The sequence below is a fragment of the Poecile atricapillus genome, chromosome 19 (assembly GCF_030490865.1).
Source record: "Poecile atricapillus isolate bPoeAtr1 chromosome 19, bPoeAtr1.hap1, whole genome shotgun sequence".
Lineage (NCBI taxonomy): Eukaryota > Metazoa > Chordata > Aves > Passeriformes > Paridae > Poecile > Poecile atricapillus.
Window position 1 is genome coordinate 10,172,795 of NC_081267.1, and position 22,340 is coordinate 10,195,134.

The 22,340-nt window shown below is 52.9% G+C and overlaps 2 pseudogenes; one reads left to right on the top strand and one right to left on the bottom strand.

The window, feature by feature from the left end:
- LOC131586383 (zinc finger protein 850-like) overlaps positions 1-22,340 on the bottom strand; it is a 434,360-nt pseudogene that overhangs the window by 292,292 nt on the left and 119,728 nt on the right.
- Positions 1-22,340, top strand: part of LOC131586382 (zinc finger protein 208-like) — a 761,426-nt pseudogene that overhangs the window by 203,490 nt on the left and 535,596 nt on the right.

Genomic DNA, 22,340 nt, shown 5'->3' on the forward strand with positions numbered 1-22,340 from the left:
AAGAATGCTGCAGTGCAGCACACAGGTGTTGGGTCATTGGGTCAATAAGAAAAAATATCTCCTTGGCATTTGTTAATTGGGTACATGAACATATAAAAAACCTTGAAGAAGATCTTTGTTAGTCATTTTGCACCTTTCTATCTTAGTGCACATAGCTGCTTGTAGCTCCTTGTACCCTGTATACATGTAATGGAGATAAAAGAAGAATAAACAACCAAGTCCAAACAAGAGAAAACTGCCTCTATCTCATCAATCTTCAGTCCAAGGGGGAAAAAGAACCCAACCACAAGTGTCCCATCAGGACACCAGGGCCACACTGCACCACTGCAGACGGGAGCAAACCCTCAAGGACTGTGTGCCTTAAAAATCTGGCAAACCCATGTCACACACATCCCTGAATTTAGACATTTAAAATATGTACATTTATCCATAGATACCTTTTCATCAGCAATATGTGCTATAAAACACACAAGAGAAAAGGGTCGGGATGCCATTGCACACTGGCAGTCAGCCTTTGCTGTTTTGAGCATCCCTCATAGCATCAAAACAACACACATCTCACAGAAAACAAAACATTTCCTGCAGCCCTGGAGTGTAACACACCACACTGGCGTTCCTCAAATAACAATAAAACAGGCCATTGTGGAAAGAGCACATGGCACTTTAACAGGAATTACTGAAAAACAAGAGGGAGGAATGTGTGGTGGGACCCCAGAAAGCAAAGTAGCTAAGGCTGTTCATACAATAAATCATTCAGCAGTATCAGAAGATCCCCAAACCCAGGCTCGCTTGAACTCTGCAATTCTAACACAAGTGAAAGACTTAGCAATGTGAGCTCTAACAAAAATTACCAACTTGTCAGTGCCAACCCAAAGCTATTCAAGTAGAAGATAAAACCCCCATGAGCTATATATGCAGTGAAGCAAGGGGTCAATTAATGCTACAACTGGCACGAGATAATGCAAACCAAGACTGTAGAAAAATTATAGCTGCATTACCTCAAGAGAATCCATCTCTGGAGGAGATGATTACAGCATGTGCTAAGGTTGGGACTGGATCTCATCACATGGATATGCTAGCCAATTCTATTACAGCTGCTGTTAAACTCACACCCCATTGCTACAAGTGTGGACAACAAGGCCACGGGAAAATAAACTGTCCACACAAGCCCATTCCACAGGGGACAGCTCAGGGACAAAGAAGTGATAATGCAAGCTGCAACCGATGTGAAAGAGTCGAACATACAGCCAAAGACCACAAACAACACCCTCCTGATAGTACCTCTACGGATGTGATGGAGGAGATTGAAGAAGAGTAACCAGAACAACTTATTCACCATGAAAATCAGACTCTTGAAAAGACAGTTCATTTAAAAACTGTTTGTTTACAAATTGTTTTTCTGCTAAGTTGGGTTTTTCTCACGGTTCTAAACATTGAATGTTTTTTGTTTCTTGTTTAAAGAGTTCAGGATAATCTCAGTTCTAAATACTTTCTTGTTTTTTAATTTTAAGTTGTAACTTTTAACTATAAGTAGTTAACCTGTGGTTTGTTAGCTTGAAGGATTGTGATCCTGTCTGCCAGCTCCTGGAAGGGAGTGTTGCAAACTCAATTTAGTACACAAAGCATATTGCTTGCTGAAGAGAATTAAGTGTGTCAAGTTAACTAGAAAACTTCATTCAAATTAAACCCATGCTGTCCCTGTTATCATGTCTGCAAAGGGCCCTTGCAGATAGGATAACAGAGAGCATTTTATATTTTCTAATTTAACCAAAAAGGGTAAATAGTCACAGTATGGTCATAGTACAGTTGGTCAGGACTGGACAAAGTAAATCTAGACATAACACAAATCTAATTTAGCAGTAAATCTAGTTTAGCCATAACACAAATCTAATTTAGCCAGCCTAATTCATGTCTGAACCACTGCACACCACTGGCCAGGATGCAGGGCAGGGAGGGAAGTATCAGCCAATGGCTGTCTAGCCTGGGAAATTTGAATTGAGTACTTAAATGAGTTCTGAGTAATAAACGAGGCTGTTTTGTCTGATGAGCACCTGGAGCACGAGTCGTGGATTTTGTCTCTCCACCCAGGACCAGCATGTTACAGATACACCTTGGGCAGTACAAGAGCCTGGCCAGGGCTACACCCAAGATGGAGCAAAAGTGGTCACAAAAATGGACAAGTGATCACAAAGTCCCACATTTTTAGAAGTTTAGGTTAATCTGCATATTGGGGTTCATTGTCCAATTACAGCTTCAGATGATGAAGTCCCATCCTTCTTGTTTTCTTTCTTCAGTACACCCTTCTTCATGCTTTTGGGCCTGGAACTTGTAACAATTGTCCTTGGTATCAAGCTAGAAAAGGAATTGTTTTGTCTACCTACTCTGTGAAGAGAGCTCACTAATACTTAATATGGAGTTCAAAACTACAAAGGTAGGCAGCACAGAATATGAAAAATATGAAAGCTAAAACTTAAGGCAACACACCCTGAAGGGCTGTGAAACTAAATAATTTTGGAGAGGGACTGAGTAGGATTCAGTGGCATAGAGTGGTTTTGAGGAGACAGATAGAAGCCTCTCGTCTCTTCGAGTGCCAAGAAATGGAGACAACTCCACCAAATAACCCCACAACCCCCAAATACTCCCAAGTATCTCCCAGATTCCCTTGAAGCACTAGTAAAATGTGAGGCTCTAGATGCCTTTGATGAATTTGTTGATTTTTACCACTCTGTTATTTCTCTGTTTTAAATAGATGAAGATGAAGCAAAAGATAATTGAAACCAAAATAAAATGATCTCCAGCCCAGTGTGTTCCCAACACAGATAACTGGGAACGTGGGTCATCAGGGCTCTGCCCAACGTGGGTCCTCCCATGGGGGATCGAGCTGGGGCAGCGCACGAAGCTCTTCCTGCACTTGGGGCACTCACAGGGCTTCCCTTACCGGTGCCTCTGTTGGTGTTGGGTCAAGTGAGAGCTCCTGGAGAAGCTCTTCCCACACTGGGGACACTCGTAGGGCCTCTCCCCAGTGTGGATGCGCCGGTGCCTCATGAGGTGGGAGTTTCGCTTGAAGCCCTCCCCACAGTCAGGGCAGCGGAAGGGCCTCTCATCCGTCTGAATCCGCTCATGCCTGAGGAGAGTGGAGCTCCTCTGAAACCTCTTCCCACACTCAGGACACTCGTAGGGCCTCTCCCCTGTGTGGATCATCTGGTGGATGGTCAGCTGGGAGCTCTGGCTGAAGGTCATCCCACACTCCCCACACTCATAGGGCCGTTCCCCAGTGTGGATCCTCTGGTGGCAGATCAGGCTGGAGCTGTGGCTGAAGCTCTTCCCACACTGGGGACACTCGTAGGGCCTCTCCCCAGTGTGGATGCGCCGGTGGGTGATGAGGGTGGAGTTTTGCTTGAAGCCCTCCCCACAGTCAGGGCAGTGGAAGGGCCTCTCATCTGTGTGAATCCGCTGGTGCTTGAGGAGATTGGAGCTGCTGTGAAACCTCTTCCCACACTCAGGACACTCGTAGGGCCTCTTCCCAGTGTGGATGCGCTGGTGACGGATGAGCTCAGAGCTGAAGCTGAAGCCCTTCCCACATTCCCCACACTCGTAGGGCCATTCCCCAGTGTGGATCATCTGGTGGCGGATCAGGGTTTTCCTCTGGCTGAAGCTCTTCCCACACTCCAAGCACTTGTAGGGCTTCTCCCCATCCTGAAGCTGCTCATGGACCACCAGCTCAGAGCCCTGGCTGGATCTCCAGCTGCCTTCCCGGCACAGGGTGGGTCTTTCCTCCTCAGAGCACCCTGGGATGGGTTTGGAGCCCCTCCTCCTGCGGGATCTCTGGGACTTTTCCTCCCCATTGTATTCCTGCACTGTGGTACTGCTGAAAACGGCCTCTTCCATGAGGTTCTGCTGTGGGGATTTGTCCTCCCTGGTCTCCATCCTCAGCTCCTTGTCTGGGGGAGGAAGGACAAGGAGAGGATGGGATTTGCCTCCGTGCCAGAGGGAAGGGGAAGGAGATCCCCCCAGTGCGTCCCCGGCAGGACGGCGTCGGCAGCGGGGTTGTCCTGCAGCCGGGGGCCATGCTGGGCTGGGAGATGGAGCAGGAGAGAGGGGGAAAGGGGCACTGACTTCCTCCTCACCTGCCTGGGCGTCCTGGGGCATCTTCCTCTTCCTCACAGCCTCCTTCTCCATCTGGCCAAGGTCTGGGATTGGGAAATCCTGGTTTGGAGAGAAATACAATTCAAGAGCACATTGGATTAGGGGGTTCCTCCTGCCCAAGTCCATCTCTAGAAATCCCAAGCTATCCATAAAAACCTCCCAAACACCAAGATTCAGCCCTGAAAATGCCTCCCAAGAGTTCCCCATCTCTGGTCTCTCCCCTTTTGGTGTTCAGGGGTTCCCCCCTGTCCCAGCTGCTGGGGGTCACACTTGTACTGGGGGTCCCCTGTCTGCTCGGTCCCTGCTCTCCCCAGGCTGCTGGGAGTGCCAGGAATCTGAAAAGTTCCCCCTGTTTCCATCTCCCCACTGCGGGATGCTGGGACCCCCAATGTCTTCACAAGGGGTAGTTTCTGCTCAGCTTCGCAGTCCTTAATTCTTAAATATCGCCCCTCCCCCCAAAAATCCAACTCAGGGACCCCCCAGGATATCTGGGCTGAGCTCCCCCTCTCGGGGCACCTGTGAGATGGGGGGTGATGATCCCACAGGTGGGGGACTGTGAATTCAGGGAGTTCTTGACCTCTTGGTTCCTTCTCCTTTCCCTGATCATCCTTTGTCCCTCCTCTTCCTGTTGAAGTTCATTTAAAAAACTATGGTATGTCCCAAGGGAAGAACTCACCCTTGGTGTTGAATAAGGTCAGTCCCTACCTAACCTCCCTTTTCTTTTCCCTATCCCATTGCCTGTAACCCCCCTGTATCCCCTGGCCACCCCCTCCCCCAAGTTTAAGAGAGCACCCGAGGAATCTCAGCCTCTTTCTTGTCCCAGGTGATCCACATACAATAAACCCAGGACCACGTCTCAGAAATCTGAGCCTTCTTTGTCTAAAATACCTTAGGTCCATGTTGGATATATTTTGAGACCCCTTCCCGCCCGTGTTCTGAGAAGGGCGGACACATCCCCATGGGGAACAAGACTGAAGGGGTTTGTGGAGTATTTACAACATCTTCCTCCCTCTCCTCCCCTTCCATCCCTCCTCCTTCTCCTCCGTAACGCCAGTGCCTTCTCCTGCTTCCATCCCTTCTCTCTCTCCTTCTTCATCCCTCCTCTTCCATCCCTCCTCCTCCTCCCCCAGGAGCAGTGACACCCTCGGTGCCCCGTTCCCAAACCCCTCACAGCCCACGGCAGGAGCGGGGATGGAGCCGGGACAGGTCGGGATGGGCAGCGCGGGGCTCTTCGCTGCTCCCACCCGCTGGGGACGGGGGGAACCCGGCCCGGGGAAAAGGAGAGGGAAACTGGGAAAATTGGGGGCTGCAGATCCAACCTGGGGCTGGCTGGGGACCCTGGCTGGGGACTGCCAGCCCTTGGGGCTGCTCTGGGGAGATGCGGGAGGGGGGAACACAGAGAGGGCTGGGGGATCCCAGGAGTGGCAGCACTGGCAGGGACTGGTTTGTACTGGGATCATCCTGGCAGTGGCTGAGATTGCACTGGCTGTGTACTGACATCATACTGGGATCATACTGGGAGCAGCTGGGCCCATGCCAGGAGAGACTGCGATCACACTGAGGGAAACTGGGATCATACTGAGATCATACTGGGATGATACTGGCAGTGAGTAGGATCCTCCAGGGGGCAATTGAGAACAGGTTGGGGGCAAATGTGATATACTGGGAGTGAATGGGATCATGCTGACGCTGACTGGGAGTGGCTGAGAGCAAATGGGATCATGCTGGAAGGAATTGGGAAGGACCGGGAATATGCCCTGTGCTCCCCAGAACCCCGGCATCACCCCCCATATGTCCCATAAGTGTTCCCCAGACCCTCCAGGATCCCCGAGTGCCCCCTCAGCGCCCGTTCGGGACCCCCCAAAGCGTCCCTGGACCCTCGAATGCTCCTGACCCCACAGATTCCCCTTCCAGCCACTCCTGGGAATTCATCTCCCATCATCCCACAACACAGTTCCGCACCCAAATCTCCTGCCGTGCCCCCCGCCCTAAAGAGCCTGGTTACAGCTCCCCAGGTTCCCCCCAAGTGCTCCCGAGCCGTATACATTCGCCCTGAGCACCTGCAGCCATGGCTCGGACGCAAAAGTTTTCTCCAAGCGCTTCCTCACACCGCCAAACGCGCCTTCCGAGCCACTTCCGGGACTACAGCTCCCATCATGCTCCGCGGCGCCCATAGAGCGCTATTCCAGCCAGGACTGCATCTCCCGTCATGCCCCACGCCTCACCGGAACCCATTGGAGCTGCGCCTACAACTCCCGTGATGCTCCGCGGCCCAATTAAACCGTATTATACCGGTGCCTACAGCTCCCATCATCCCCCACGGCCCATAGATTCCTTGTTACAGCCCCCCAAGTGCCCGCCTGGACCCCGAAGGGCCCCCAGATTCCCCTCCCTGACCTCCAAGCGCCCCCGTGGACCCCCAAGTGCTCCCCCGGACCCCGAATTGTCCCACAGAATCCCTAAGTGCCCCTCCAAGTGCCCACCCGGCTCCCCCAAGTGTCCTCCAGACCCCCAAGTTCTCTGGAAATTCCCTCCCCAGACCCAAAACTGCCCCAAATGTACCCCAGAAAAGTCCCCATGGACCCCAAAGTTGCTCCTTTTACCCTGTCTGAGAAAAATTTAAAAATTATGACCAAAGGACTAAAAATAATAATTAGCATAAAGAGGGAGAAATAGTGGTCAATTAATTAATGAAGGGAATTGTGATACTTTGAACCAAGGACCAATAATATTTTTAGTCGCTAAAAATTTATCAATTCTGTTATAGAAATATAAAAGTTAGGTTATAAAAATACAGAATTATTATAAAAAGTAAAATTTTATTTTATTAATTAATTAGATTTTAATGATAAAGAAAAGTTGATAAATGTTCTCAATATTTTGGGATGTGAATCCCAGGTGGGCGATGTCAGACCTGCTGAGGCTTGGGGTGAGGAGCAGGTTGTCCAAACAGGGGCAGCCCACAAGGGGCTCATTCTTCTCCGTGACCAGACCTCCTAAGGAGACATTCAGCATCAGGAACACTTGGGGAATGCTCCTCTCACCTCTTCTCTCAACTAAAAAATAAAAAAAAATATGCCCTTGATTGTAAAAAAACAAAAACTGGTGGATTTTCAAATCTTCCTCCTTAACAGAACTCCAAACTGACTCCAAGCAGCTGCACAAGCCTTGGACTTGAAGACAATGGAAGGAAGAGAAAGAGCCCCCGAGGTTTTCTGTATTTTAATGAACCCCAGGGTGGATTTGGGGCTGAGTCCAGGACCCTCAGGCACTGAGAGAAGGTTGAAGGAGCTGCTCAAGGAGTCAGAAACAGAACTCCAAGTGCCTTGGAGCATCCCTGGGCCCCACTGACTGCCGGCTCCTGGCACACTCAGCCATGGCATGGTCCAGTCTCACACTGGCACACCTCCTGCACCAAAATTCTACCCTGGCAGGGACTTTTCTTTCTCCTCCCCTCCAGGCTGAACCTGCCAAGCTGCACTTTGGGAAGGTTTCTTCCTCGTGCCACTGCCAGGGAAAGCTGTGTCTCCTGCTGTTCACAAACAGAGAAGGGCTGCTGGGGGATGTGGGGGTTGGAGGCTGCCAGGGGTACAGTGACCATGAAATCATCGAGTTTTGAAATATTCTGTGAAAGAAGGAGCGGCATCAACAAAACTCCTACACTGGATTTAAAAAGAGCAGACTTCAGCTGATTAATGATGCAGATTTGGGGAGTACCAAATCAGATACTGCGTTTTTTAAGGGAAAGAGCCTTTTAAAACAAAGGATTTCAGGAAGGATGGACACATTTCAAGAAAGAAATCTTGAAGGAGCAGGAGCAGCCTGTCCCTCTGTGACAAAAAATGAGCTAGTGAGGAAAATGATCGACCTGGCTGGGCAGAGAGAATTAGCAGGAACTCAGGGAAAAGATGAGTGTGTTTCACCTTTGGACAGAGGGACAGGCAGCCCAGGAAATGTTTAAGGATGTCATTAGGTCATGCAGAAAGAAAAGCAGAGAGGTGAAAGTTCAATTAGAGCTTAACCTGGCTGCTTCTGTGAAGGATAATAAATACGTTTTTATAAACACATTAATGGCAAAAGTAAGGGTAGGGACAACCTCCATTCCTTATTGGGGGGGGATATGGTTACCAAAGATGAGGAAAAGGCTGAGGTACTCAACACCTTCTTTGCCTCAGTTTTCAACATCAAGACAGGTTTTCCTCAGGACAAGTGTTCTCCTGAGCTGGTAGATGGGGACAGGGAGCAGAAGGGCCCCCTGTAATCCAGGAGGAAGCAGTCAGAGACCTGCTGAGCCACTCTGATGCTCACAGGTGGATGGGATGGGATGGGATCCATGCTAGGGGGATGAGGGAGCTGGTGGATGAGCTCCCCAAGCTGCTCTCCATCATTTCTCCTCATCAGTCCTGGCTCACTGGGGAGGTCCCAGAGGACTGGAGGTGCCAGTGTGAGCCCATCCCCAAGAAGGGCTGGCAGGAGGCTCTGGGGAACTGCAGGCCTGTCAGCCTGAGCTCGGTGCCTGGTGAGGTTTTGGAACAGATCCCCTTGAGTGCCATCCCACGGCACCTCCAGGATGGCCCAGGGCTCAGACCCAGCCAGCGTGGCTTTAGGAGGGGCAGGTCCTGCCTGACCAACCTGATCTCCTTTTATAACCAGCTGAGCCGCCTGGTGGGTGCGGGAAAGGCTCTGGATGTGTCGAGCTGGACTTCAGCAAGGCCTTGGACACGGAGAGCCACAGCATTCCCTGGAAAAGCTGCAGCCCACGGCTTGGACAGGAGCACTCTTTGCTGGCTGCAGAACTGGCTGGAGGCTGGGCCCAGAGAGTGGTGGGGATGGTGCTGCATCCAGCTGGTGTCCAGTCCCTGGTGGTGTCCCCAGGGATCTGTGCTGGGCCCAGTCCTGGTTAATATCTTCACTGAGGGTCTGGCTGAGGGGGTCGAGTCCAGCACTCACAAATTGCAGATGACACCAAGCTGGCTGCGAGTGGGGATCTGCTGGAGGGCAGGACAAGGAGACACAGCCTTAAGCTGCACCAGGGCAGGTTTAGGCTGGACAATAGGAAGGAGTTCTTCCCAGAAAGGCTGATTGGGAATTGGAATGGGCTGGCCAGGGGGGAGGTGGAGGAGTCACTGTCCCTCTCCAGTGGAGTGGGGGAGTGACATCAATCTCTGTGCTTAATAACTGATTTTACTTTAAAACAATTGCTTCAAAATTGCTTTCTGTTACACCCTGAGTGTCTGTGCTAGTTTTGTATTAGTTGATATTTGTTGAAGAAGGAAGAAGTCACCCATGCAAATGATTTTTCTAGGAGGGGGCTGCTAAGAGCTTCCTCTGTGCTTAGCAAAACCAACAGCTGGCTGGCTCTGAGAATTGACAACCTATTAAACCATTTAGAAGCTGGATCCTCCTGTGTGAAATCCCCATTTTAAAGACAGGCAAGCCCAGGAAAGCTCTCTGTTGTTTCCAGCTGTGAAGAGTTAACTGGGTGCTGGTCAGGCCGGCCCTGCTCCAGCCTGGCCTGCACCGAGCCGGGCTCCGCCAGGCCCCGGGAGCGGCTCTGGGCTGGGCCAGGCCCCTTCACCACGGCCCGCGCGGCCCCAGCGGCTGCCGGGCACAGGGAGGGGAAGCCATCGGCCCGCAGCTGGAATTGAAGGGAGCAGGGGCCTGGGACCAGCCATGGGGGCAGAACAGCCACGACAGTTCTGGCTGGACCCCCTGAGATCTTTGCACAGCCCCAGCACTGCCTGAAATCCATCACTGTGACTGCTTCGGCCACTGCCCGGCAGAAACCATCATGAGCATCTGCAGGTCTGGGTGAGATATTAACTCTTTCTGTGCACAGATGAGACCTGCAGACCTTGATCCTCCCCTTGGGTGAGAGAAAAGGACAGAGTGGGAGACTAATGCCACAAGTATGGTAGGCTACACCTGTCTTCATATGTCATTGAATTAGAGAAAAACTCTCTCCAGGGAAAATTATGCAACACTTTGCCTCACAATCCATCAACCTTAATTAAAGTGAGAGGTAGGTCTTAATTACAATCCAGTTAGGGCAAATCAACATTGTGTGAATGGCAAGAAGAATTTGCTTGTCAACAGATGAATATGTCCCACTCAAGAATGAACAAAATCTGCCTTTACTTGGAAGAAAGTAGACATGGAGCAATGCAGTATTTGGGTTTTAGCCAGTGATAAATGGGGCAAGAAGCTGTAACAACTCACCTGTTTTACAGAACACAAGTACTGATACAGCCAATAGTGCACCCCCACATTGAAGGGTTCTTGAAGACATTCCTTTATTTCTTAACAAGGAATGGGCAGCAAAATGCTGGCATTTATCTGAACTGGAAGCCATGTTCCTCTCCTGTTTCTCCTTGAGCACACTGTTCTCTGCAGACTTCACTGTGCAGCCCATCAATCCTCTCTTGGCCAACAGCTAAATGGCACAACTATCAAAACACAAGTGCCAGCATCATCACCCCAGCATTATTCCAGCACTGCTCTGCTGGTGCACAGGAGCACAGAATGGGTTGGCTTGGAAGGGACATTTAAAGGCCATCTAGTCCAATGCCCTGCAGAGAGCAGGGACACCTTTAGATCAGATTGCTCAGAGCAGGAGCTTGAATGTCAGCAGGGATGGATGCCCACCTCTCTGGGCAACCTGTGCCAGGGTTTCAAAACCCACAGTATAAAAAAGATCTTTCTTATGTCTAGTCTGTATCTACCATCTTTTAGATTGAGAACATTCCCCCTCAGTCTTGTCACAACAGGCCCTACTAAAAATTCTGTCCTGTCTTTTTTACAAGCCCCCTTAAAGTACTGAAAGGTAGCAATCAGGTCTCTGTGGAGCCTTCTCTCTTCCAGGCTGAACACCCCCAGCTATCCCAGCCTGTCTCCAAAGCAGAGGGGCTCCAGCCCTCAGAGCATTTTGTCCCTCCTCTGGACTAGCTCCATCAGGACCATGTCCTTCCTGTGTTGGGCACCCAGAGGTGGATGCAGTACTCCAGGTGGGCTCGCAGCAGAGCAGAGGGGTGGTGGAATCACCTCCTTCAAGCTGCTGGGCACCCTCCTTTGGAGGCACATGGCTGGCTCATGTCCAGCCTCTCACCTTGCAGCAGCCACAAGTCCTTCTTAGCAGGGCTGCTCTCCATCCCTTCATCCCCCAGCCTGTGAGATCAGCTGGGCTGGGACCCTGTCATAGCCCTTGGACAGAGCTGCAGGGCAGGATGAGCTCCCTAGTGAAGAAGGCAGATCCCCCTCCCCACACAATTCCACCCTGGCCATGAGGTCACAGCAGTCTCTGGGGTGACAGCAGGCTGAGGTGACAGCAGGCTCTGAGGTCACAGAGGTCCCAGAGCCCCGTGGTTGCACAGCAGCACAAGGACCGAGCAGTCAGTCCTTGACCACGACTGTTGTGGCAGCAGCGGCGGCGGCAGCAGCGGTGCTGACATTGGGACAGCGGTGTCAGGACAGTGGTGGCAGCAAGAGCTGCAGGACTGGCAGTGGGCAAGGCACCATGGCCTTTGCTCTGCGCCTCCTCCTCCTGCTCCTCCTGGCAGTGGCCCTGCCTGACAGGGCTGCCCAGGCTGCTCCATGGCGAGCAGGGCGAGCAGGTGAGCCGGTGGCCTCGGTCCCTTTTCCCAGGACAGCGCTCCCTTCTCCCTGGGAAGCTTTGGGGAAGGTTTTCCCCAGGGCTTTAGGGAGGGTTTCCTCTGTGGGAGGGAGAGAGGCCCCAGGGGCCAAGGGATGGTCCCACTGCCCCTCCAGAGATGTTGCACAGGGCCTGCAAAGAGGATGGAGAGTGACCAGAGCCAGCCCAGTGCTCTCCAGGCCACTCTGCAGCTTTGGCCATGTCCATTGACGTCTGGCTCCCACAGCCTTACCCAAACCCCTTGCAGTTCCCAGTTCCCTAAAACAGAAGGGGATCCCAGCTCACCCTGGTAATGGTCCTGAACTGTGCTCCCTTCTAGATTGGGATCGTAACTTGCATTATCTGGATGCCCTCTTGGATAAAGGCTTGAAACGCTTGGAGAATTCTGGAGGCAAGTTCTCAATGTGCCTTTCCTGAGAGAATAATGGGTGTCAGTGTGGCAAGAGCTTCCTCATGTGCCATTATCTCTTAACATAATCTCAGGCTTGACGGATTCTGGAAAAGTTGCCCTGCTCTCTTCTGGAGCCCTGAGTGAGTGCATAACATTGCTGTCAGTGGGAGGAAGGAGCATTTAGCTGTCAATCCTCTTCCCATGTGCAATGCCAGTGTCACCTTCTGTGTGCTCTGTGCGGCCACAGAGAAGAGCAGAGAGGGAGGGTCCGGGCCCAAGGCTGTGCCCTGGGACTGTGCCTTGTGTGGCTCCTTTGCTGACCCCAGGGAGCCTGAGCTGCCGCTGCCAAGCCCTGGCCCTGCCTGGGGCTCAGTTCAGAGCTGATGGCAGTTCCAGGGTGTCCTTTCTCCCCTGACTGCCATTCAAGAAGCTTCTTCTATCCTGGTGTGGGGCAACTGCAGGCTCGTGGTCTCCCTGCCCCTGCTCCTGGGTGGAAGGCAGAGATGAGGGAGTGCCTTGGAGGGCAGCAATCAGCCAGGTGCACTCACTGTCACTCCAGCCTGAAAGAGAATCATGAGCACTGTCCAGGACCTGTTCTGTCCTGCCTTTCCTTGCAGCTGAATCTACTGATGAAGGCGATCCAGCTTCCCAACCCATGTCCAGGACTCAGCCCTTGGGAGATGGTGAGGGTAGGTCAAAGCCTTTCCCCCTGGGAAAGCTGCCAGCTCAGAACCCAAAAGTTGTCCAGCTGGCAGCGATGAGAGAAGCTTCTGTGGCTGTTGAGTTACAGGTGTGTCTGCAGGGAGGACTCTCCCAGCTCCTGGGTTGGTCACTGCACACAAGCCCATCTCCCATCACAGGGGTGAGTGGTGTGTCCCTGCTGATCCCACAGGCTGAGGACTGGTTTTCTGGGGTCCATTCCTGGGAAATGGATCTATTTCCTGTCATGGTCCTCTGAGGAGGAGGAACAAAGCTACAGGAGTTATGAAACCCCATGAGCCATCCAAACCCATGAGGAAAATGCTGAAGGAAATGCTGCAGGGAGCGCAAAGTGGGTCCATGTCCCTCAGCATTCTCCTGAGACTCAGCAGCCGGGAGCTTTCTCTGCACCTCTGGACATGCAGTGCCCAACACAGCAGGAAGGGATCCATGTCAGCTTTGCTGCCCTGCTGCTGCTTTCATGCCCTGCAGGGCTGTTTCCCAGCCTGGCCTGGCTGCAGCTTCTCCCCAGCCTCTGCAGGAAGGCATTTGGCATCAGCTGACAGGGAGCCCAAACTGCAGCACGGGCCATGCCCACCCTGAGATCTTCTGCACTTTCCCAGTCTCAGGGTGGACCAGAAATGGTGTTTGTTTGGAGAAAGGAGGGCCCTGGCCAATCCCAAAAGTTTATATGATTTCCTTTGATAAGCATTGCCTCCTGAAGATGCCACCTCCCCAATGGGGAAAATTCCATCTGATTCAGGTGTACAATTTATTTTTTTTCAGAGAAGGACCAAAGGGCTGTGCTGAAGGCAGTGTTTCCCAGAGGAAGCAGTGGCTCATGGGCAGCCTCTGCTGCAGGAAGGGAGGCCATGCCAGGCACAGTCACAGTCCCAGGAGGTAATTGCTGTGCCTCTGGGCCTGAGCCCTGCTGAGGCTTGAGCTGCCATCTCTGCTGCTTGGCAGTGCAGGCACAGCCCGGACAAGACCAGCACAGCCCAGTGGAATTATCCCCAGCAGGCTCAGGGCACTCGGCTACTGAGCAGTCCTGCTGGGGTCCCTCCATGGGAGACAAGTCTCAAATCCTGGCAGCAGCTGCAAAAGAGCACCCATGCTGGAGAATAGGCAGAAGGGGAGAGCAAGGCTCCACTGTGACCTGAAAGAGCCTGGCTCTGTCCCTATGGGATAGGAGAGCTGTCACAGCAGAACATGGGCAGGAGGGAGGGAGGGCCTGAGGGACAGTTGTGGCACTGCCTGCTGTAGCTCTTCCCCATTGCTTTTACAATTCTTTCAGCTGTGGCAGAGAGAGGGCCCCAGTGAGGCCTGGGCTGCTCCAGCCACCTCTCCCAGGGATGCTGCAGAGGGCCTGCAAAGAGGGTGGAGAGTGACCAGGAGCCAGCCCAGAGCCCTCAGGCCCCTCTGCAGCTGTGGCCATGTCCATTGACATCTGGCACCCACAGCCTTAGCGCGACTCCCTTGCACTGCCCCGTTCCCTAAGGTAGAAAGGGATCTCAGCACACCATGGGAACAGTTCTGCTCTGTGCTCCCTTCTAGATTTGGAACACAACCTCAATTATTTGGAAGTGCTACTGAATGATACTTTGAATATCTTGGAGAATGCTGGAGGCAAGTTCTTCTATTCCCTTTACTGACAGAACACACAATGACAAGGTGGCAAGAGCTCACTCATGTGCCATATCTCTTAACATAATCTCAGGCTTGATGGGTTCTGGAAACCTTTGCCCTGCTCCCTTCTGGAGCCCTGAGAGATCCCACAGGTCACTGCCAGTGGGAGGAAGGAGCATTTAGCTTTCAATCTTCTTCCTGTGTGCAATCCCAGTGTCTCCTTCCCTGTGTGCTTTGTGCAGCCACAGAGAAGAGCGGAGAGGGAAGGGGCCAGGCCGAGGGCTGTGCCCCAGGGCTGTGCCTTGTGTGGCTCCTTTGCCAGCCCCAAGGAGCCTGAGGATCTCCTACAGTGCCACGGGAGCTGATCTGTCCTGCCTTTCCTTGCAGCCAAGCCTCTTGCTGAAAGTGATCTGGCTTCCCAACCCACATCCAGGACTGAGGCTCTGGAAGATGGTGAGGGTAGGTGAAGGCCTTTCCCCGTGGGAGAGCTGCCAGCTCAGAGCCCAAAGCTCGGCCAGGGCGGCATCGCTGCAGGTGCCAGGACAGAGCTGTGCACGTGTGTGCCCTCTCCCTGCGCTATCCCCTCACTGCTCCTGCGGCTCAGTGCTGCCTGTGCAGATCAGCAGAGATGAGAGAAGCTTCTGTGGCTGTTGAGTTACAGGTGTGTCTGCAGGGAGGACTCTCCCAGCTCCTGGGTTGGTTACTGCACACAAGCTCGGCTCCCATCACAGGGGTGAGTGGTGTGTCCCTCCTGACCCCACAGGCTGAGCACTGCTTTTCTGGGATCCATTCCTGTAAAATGGAATTATTTTCCTCTAAGGTCCTCCAAGAGGAAATACCAAAGCTACAGGAGTTATGAAACCCTATGAGCCATCCAAACCCATGAGGCAAATGCTGAAGAAAATTCTGCAGAGAGGACAAGGTGGGTGCATGTCCCTTAGCCTTCTCCTGAGACTCAGCAGCCGGGAGCTTTCTCTGCACCTCTGGACATGCAGTGCCCAACACAGCGGGAAGGGATGCACGGCAGCCTCACTGCCCTGCTGCTGCTTTCATGCCCTGCAGGGCTGTTTCCCAGCCTGGCCTGGCTGCAGCTTCTCCCCAGCCTCTGCAGGAAGGCATTTGACATCAGCTGACAGGGAGCCCAAACTGCAGCACAGGCCATGCCCACAATGAGATCTTGTAGAATTCCCTGGTCTCTGGGTAGATCAGAAATGGCAGCTGTTTGGAGAAAGGAGGATTCTGGCCAACCCCAAAAGTTTTATATGATATCCTGGTCCTTAACCAAGTCTTTGACAAGCATTGCCTCCTGAAGATGCCACCTTGCCCAGTGGGGAATGCTGCCATCTGATCCAGCTGTCCCTTTCTGCAGAAGTGGATGGAGAGGCTGTGCTGAAGGCAGCGTTTCCTGGAGGAAGCAGTGGCTCATGGGCAGCCTCTGCTGCAGGAAGGGAGGCCATGCCAGGCACAGTCCCAGGAGGTAATTGCTGTGCCTCTGGGCCTGAGCCCTGCTGAGGCTTGAGCTGCCATCTCTGCTGCTGGGGAGTGCCCACCCTTCAGGGATGTTGCACAGGGCATGGAAAGAGTGTTGAGAGTGACCAGGAGCCAGCCCAGAGCTCCCCAAGCCCTTCTACAGCTTTCTCCATGTCCACTGCCATCTGGCTCCCATGGCCTTACCCAACCCCCTTGCAGTGCCCAGTTCCCTAAGGCAGAACGCGATCCCAGCACACCCTGAAAAAGGTTCTCATCTGTGCTCCCTTCCAGATGAGTTTCCTGGGATGGCTTCTCCATTAGATTGGCTGCATAAAGTTTTGAAGCTATTGGAGCCTCCTGCAGGTATGTTTTCAGTGTTCCATCGAGGAATAATCATTGACAACCTGGTAGGAACCAGGTGACAGAAGCTTCTGTGGCTGTTGAGTTACAGGTGTGTCTGCAGGGAGGACTTTCCCAGCTCCTTTGCTGATTACTGCCCGCAAGCCCGGCTCCCATCGCAGGGGTGAGTGGTGTGTCCCTGCCGTACCCACAGGCTGAGCATTGCTTTTGTGGGATCCATTCCTGGTAAATGGAACTATTTTTTGTTAAGGTCCTCCAAGAGGGAAGAACAGAGCCTCAGGGCAGAAAGAATCACTTGAGTCACACCACATCCTGAAAGAAATAGAGAAGGAACTGCTCAAAGGGCATGGTGGGTGCATTTCCCTCAGCCTTTCCTGAGACTCAGCAGCCGGTGGCTTTCTCTGGACATGCCATGCCTGGCACCATGGGAAGGGATCCATGGCAGCCTCGCTGCCCTGCTGCTGCTTTCAAGCCCTGCAGGGCTGTTTCCCAGCCTGGCCTGGATGCAGTTTCTCCCCAGCCTCTGCAGGAAGGCATTTGGCATCAGCAGGCAGGCTGCCCAAACTGCACCATGGGCCATGCACACCTTGAGATCCTCTGCAACTTCCTGGTCTCTGAGCAGATCAGGAGAGGTGGTGGTTTGGGCAAGAGAGAGCCTGGGCCCTTTCCTGATCCTCTTCCATGTCTTTGACAAGCACTGCCTCCTGAAGAGGCCACTTCCCTGCTATGTAATGGTTCCATCTGATCCAGCTGTGCCTCTTCCTTTCTCAAGGGATGGACAGAGAGACTCTATGGAAGGCGGCATTTCCTGAAGGAAGGGAGGCAATTGCAGGCACAGGCCCAGGCACAGGAGGTAATTGCTGTGCTGGGCTCAGCCCTCAGTGGGGCTGTGTGCCAGCAGCTCTTCCCACAGGGCCTCTCCTTGCATGGCCCAGCAGCGTCCAAAGCTGGAGGCGCCTCAGCTTCCAGGCCTCTGGAGCTCATTCCCAGCCCCTGGGAAACAGGACTCGTGCACCAATGTCCATCCCACTGCAGCTGCTCCCAGAGCTGGCCCTAAGCATCCAGAGGCCCAAGACTCAGGAGCAGCCCCGAGCAGCAGCCCTGCCACGATCCCAGGGCCACAGCCAGCCCTGGCTCCCAACTGGGCAGGGGCTGCACTGGCCCCTGACAGGGCCTGGCTCTGTCCCTTGGGCTGGGGGAGCTGTCACGGAGCAGGGAGGGTCAGGGGTGGCAGTGGCTGCTCAGGGATGGGTTTGGCACATGTCCCTGGAAGGAGCCACTGCCCAAGCAGCTGTGCTGTCCCCGGGTTCTCCTTTCAGCCTTCTGGGTTTTATTGGGTGGCACAGCCTGTGCCAAGGGCTGGCAAGGTGCCTGCAGGCCCCAGCTCTGGGGGAAACATACCCACCATGCTGCCAGCTCAGCAGCGCAGCACAGCATGGGCTCATGCTGCCCAATTCTCCCACAGATGCAGCCAGCACAACACGTGTTCCCAATACCCAGAAGGGCATCAGAAGAGGTTTCTGTCAAGGAACACACTGTTGGCTAGAATTAATGTCAGGCCTGCTTTCTTTGGTGCTTGTCTTCATTTTATGCAGTGTTGGAATCTGGTATGTCTGGAAGACAAAACGGTGAGTATTTCATTCATCTTTCCCTCAAACAGCTTCTTTTGAAAGTTTGTTGTAGAATAGAAACATTCCCAGTGAGGCTACTGTGGACTTGTGGGTAGTCAGTGGTTGCCCAAATAACTCTGCTGAGAGTTCTGCAGCTGCCCAGGCCTTTCATTGGCCTCTTAATTGCTGGGCCTTGTCCTGGGGAGCCCGCTGGGGCTGCAGCCAGTGCTGGCTGCCACTGAGGCTGCCTGGCCAAGAGCAGCCCCAGGAGCAGCGGGCAGAGGCAAAGCAAGGTGGGCAGGAGAAAGAGCAGGGACGAGATTGTCCTTGACAGGCAGAGGTGCTCTGGGCCCCACTCCTGGCCAGGGACCCTGCCCAGAGCCATCCCCTGCTCTCCAGGGCCTTGAGGGGCAGCTGTCCAGCTGGGCCAAGCTGTGCCAGCAGCTCCAGCCGTGCTGGGGAGCCTTGGCAGCTCTGGGCCCTGCTGTGCAGAGGGGTCCCTGTGTTCCAGCGGCAGCTGGGGGCCTCAGCCACCTCCTCTCTCCACAGGAGTGCCTCTGCAGCTTCAGAAGACTGGCCAAAGGCTTCAATCAGGGAGAACTACACCTGTCTTCCTCCCTCTCCAAGCCAGTGTCCGTTGTCCCCGCTACAGCTGTATTATCAGCTTATTGCTGTGCCGCCACCACCCAGAACAGGACCCTCTGTCCCTGAAGGTGCTGGCCCTGGTGCCTGGCCAGGCCCAAATGTGGGCCCCTCCTGCCAGGGAAGGGCTTGAACAAAACCTTTGGGCTTCTGCTCTGGGGTCTGGCTGGTACCACCAGCACTGGCACAGCTGCTTGGCTGGCCACAGCCTTGGATGGGCAGGAAGCAGCTGGGCATGGGGCATATCTTTGTTTTCCATTTTTAGAAATTAGAAATTATTAGAAATATTTAAAATTTTTTCTTGGTAGAAAGAAGTCCTCAAATGTTTCTTTTCTTTTTTTAGAGAGTAGTAAAATGTTTTTCAAAGTAGTTTTAGAATTCTGGAACATTTTTTCCATTTCTTCAGTAAAACATGGAATTTCGTTTAATTGGTAATGTTTACTCTAGGAAGAACTGAGACACCCCAAGACACCCCGCATACTGGGGAGGCTCTTTTCCCACTGGAGATTTGGATCTAGTAAAAAAAACATTGCATAAAATATTTTTCCAGATATTTTCTGGGATTACTGACAAGCTCACCTCTTAGTCTTCAGAGGCAAACTTTGAGCACAGTGGAAATCACTTAAATTCACCATCTGGGCTTCTGGAAGAACTCCCTCAGTTCTAGAGCAGGGGCTTCTTCCTGCTGTCCTCAGGCTCTCCTCTCAGCCTTCTGAGCTTTGTTGGGCAGCACAGACTGTGCCTGCGGACAGCAAGGTTCCTGCAGGCTCCAGACCTGGGGGAAACGGAATATCCTGGCCATATCCACCGTGCTGCCAGCTCAGCAGTGGAGCACAGCACAGACTCACACTGCCCATGGCTCCCACAGATGCAGCTGGCACCACAACACGTGTTCCCAATTCCCAGAAAGGCATTGGAGAGGTTTCTGCCATGGAACACACTGCTGGCTAGAGTTAATGGCACACCTGGCTTTTCTATGGCATGCAGGTGATGGGGGACCCCTGTAAGGCTGCCAGATGATTGGGGTCCATTGTGAGGCACACGGACAGGGTGTTGTGTTTTCCAGTAAGACAGGCAGGGGTTTGGGGCTTTTGTAAGTGGTGCATGTGGCTGAGGTTTCCTCTTGAAATTCTTAGGGGAATTGGGATCACTTCTATGGCTACAGGTGACTGGAGAACGCTGTAAGACTGGCAGGGGGCTTGAGTTCCTCGTGATTTACGTGACCATTTAGTGGTTGCCATCAAGGCCTGGAGAGGAGCTGAGTCCTTCCTAAAGTGGGCCAGGGGCCGGATTCTTTTGTGAGGCACATGAGGTTATTTTGGGGTCTCTGAAAAGGTGTGCACAGGTATCCTGTGAGGAACAAGGGATATTTTGGGGTCCCTGCCAAGGTTTGCAGGGATCCCTCATGAGGCACAAATGAATATGGTCTCTCCTGAGATTTGCAGAGATCCCTCATGAGGTGTGCAGTGGGGTTAAACTAGAGGGGTTTGTTAGTCTTCTCAGCACAGCAAAGGGACACTCTCGGTGGAGGTTGTGCAGAGCTGGCAGGAAGCTTCCTGCAGAGCCTCGGGCCTCGCCTGTGGGCTGTGCAGGCAGACAGAGCCCATCCCTTGGGGACCGGGGCCAGGCCGGGCCTCTGGACCCACCGCGCCCTTGTCGGGCCCTGCCCCATGGCTGGGCTGGGCCAGGTCAGTCCCCAACAGGGAAGGGCTGAGGGCCCGGGTCCGATGGGGCTGCCGAGCAGTGCCCGAGGCACAACAAGGGCCTCGCTAAGCCCTGACCCTGTGCTGCAGACAAACACACATTTACAGCCACAGCCGCTCCCTGAGCCACAGGAGGCACCTGGGGTTACATCTCAGGCAGTGGCTTCTCTGCCACTGAGGACCTCCTTGCAGTGCCTCGTTCCCTAAACAGGATGGGGAGCCCAGCACACCATGAAAACCCTTCTGATCTGTACTCCCGTCCAGACTGGCATTGAGATATGGATTGACGTGCAGTCCTGGTCAATCTCATTGTGAAGATCATGGTGCATGCTGGAGACAACTTCTCAATGTCCCTTTGCTGACAGAATAAGCAGTGATTATTAATCATGGCCAGGAGCAGTCCCAGGAGCAGTGGGCAGAGGCAAAGCAAGGTGGGCAGGAGAAAGAGTGGTGATAAGATTGCCCTTGAAAAGCAGACAGCAGGGACCCTGCCCAGAGCCATCCCCTGCTCTCCAGGGCCTTGAGGGGCAGCTGTCCAGCTGGGCCAAGCTGTGCCAGCAGCTCCAGCCGTGCTGGGGAGCCTTGGCAGCTCTGGGCCCTGCTGTGCAGGAGGGTCCCTGTGTGCCAGCGGCAGCTGGGGGTAACAGCCGCCTCCTCTCTCCACAGGAGCACCTCTGCAGCTTCAGAAGACTGGCCAAAGGCTTCAATCAGGGAGAACTACACCTGTCTTCATGAATCTCCAAGTCAGTGTCTGTTGTCCCCACCAAAGCTGCATTATGAGGTTCTTGCTCTGCCAGCAGCAGCCAGGCATGGAGCACCATCTTATCTTTGTTTTTTATTTTTAGAAGTAAAAAGTTTTTAGAAATATTTAGAATTTTTTTTTTACAAAGTAGTCCACAAATGTTTCTTCTCAATTTCCATAGTAGTTTAGGATTTTTCAAAGGCGTTTTTGAATTTCTCACCTGTCACTTGAGACGGACACACAACACACACTTGTGCAGAGACTACAATGGCTCCTTCTTCTTCATTACAAAGTATTGTCAACATTTATTCCCTTAACAAAGCATGATCTTAAGTAATTAGTTACATCAAAACAGCTCATTATATTCATTGGGCAAACCAATGGCTTAATGTATTTTATTGGTACAAAGCAATTAACATCAACAATAAATTGGCAAGAGTTTACAAGATATTATTAAGGCACGTGTGCTGCCTCTAAGGCATGTATTACATAACTGCAAATACCCCTTATGTCCTTTTTTATTTGTTTCCATGCTAACAGCCTTGATTTCTTCCTTGCTATGGATAAACTTGTATTTTCTCAATTTCTTCTTTTGCTAACTCAATTCTTTGGCCTGCAGATCAGCTGCTAAGCCCATCCACATTCACTTCTTAGCATTCATAGGGAAACTGTGAGCACAGTGAGAATCTCCCAGTGTGCCAGAGGGTCCCTGTGTGCCAGCTGCAGCTGGGGCCTCAGCCATCTCCTCTCTCAACAGGTTCCCCTCTGCAGCTTCACAAGAAAGGCCAAACACCTCCCTCAGGGACACCTGCACCACACATTTCACATCTCCATGCCCATACGTGATGTCCCTGTCACAGCTGCATTACCAGCTTGCTGCTGTGCAGATGCTGCCACCAGCCAAAGCAAGGCCCTGTGTCCCTGAAGGGACCCGCCCTGCTCTGTGGCCTGGACTGAAGGTGGGTCCCTCCTGCCAGGGCAGGGCCCAGCACAGCTCTTCTGTTCCAATAAAGAGATGGAGCTCTCACCCCAGTGTCTGGCTGGTACCACCAGCAAAGCCCACACAGCACCAGCCCAGGCTGAGCTCCATGTCCAGGAGTAGGCAGGACTGACCATGGTGTGGGCAGGCAGGAGCCAGGCAGGGGCTGCTGTGACCAGCGGCGGGGCACTGAGGGGCTGGGGGAGTCTGTGTTGAGCATCCCTGGGATGAGGGCACATTTCCTTCAGTGGCATCACCTGGGCCTGAACCTCCTCCAGTGCCATGCCCAGGAAAAGAGGCAACCATCAAGAGCATCTCCTGGGA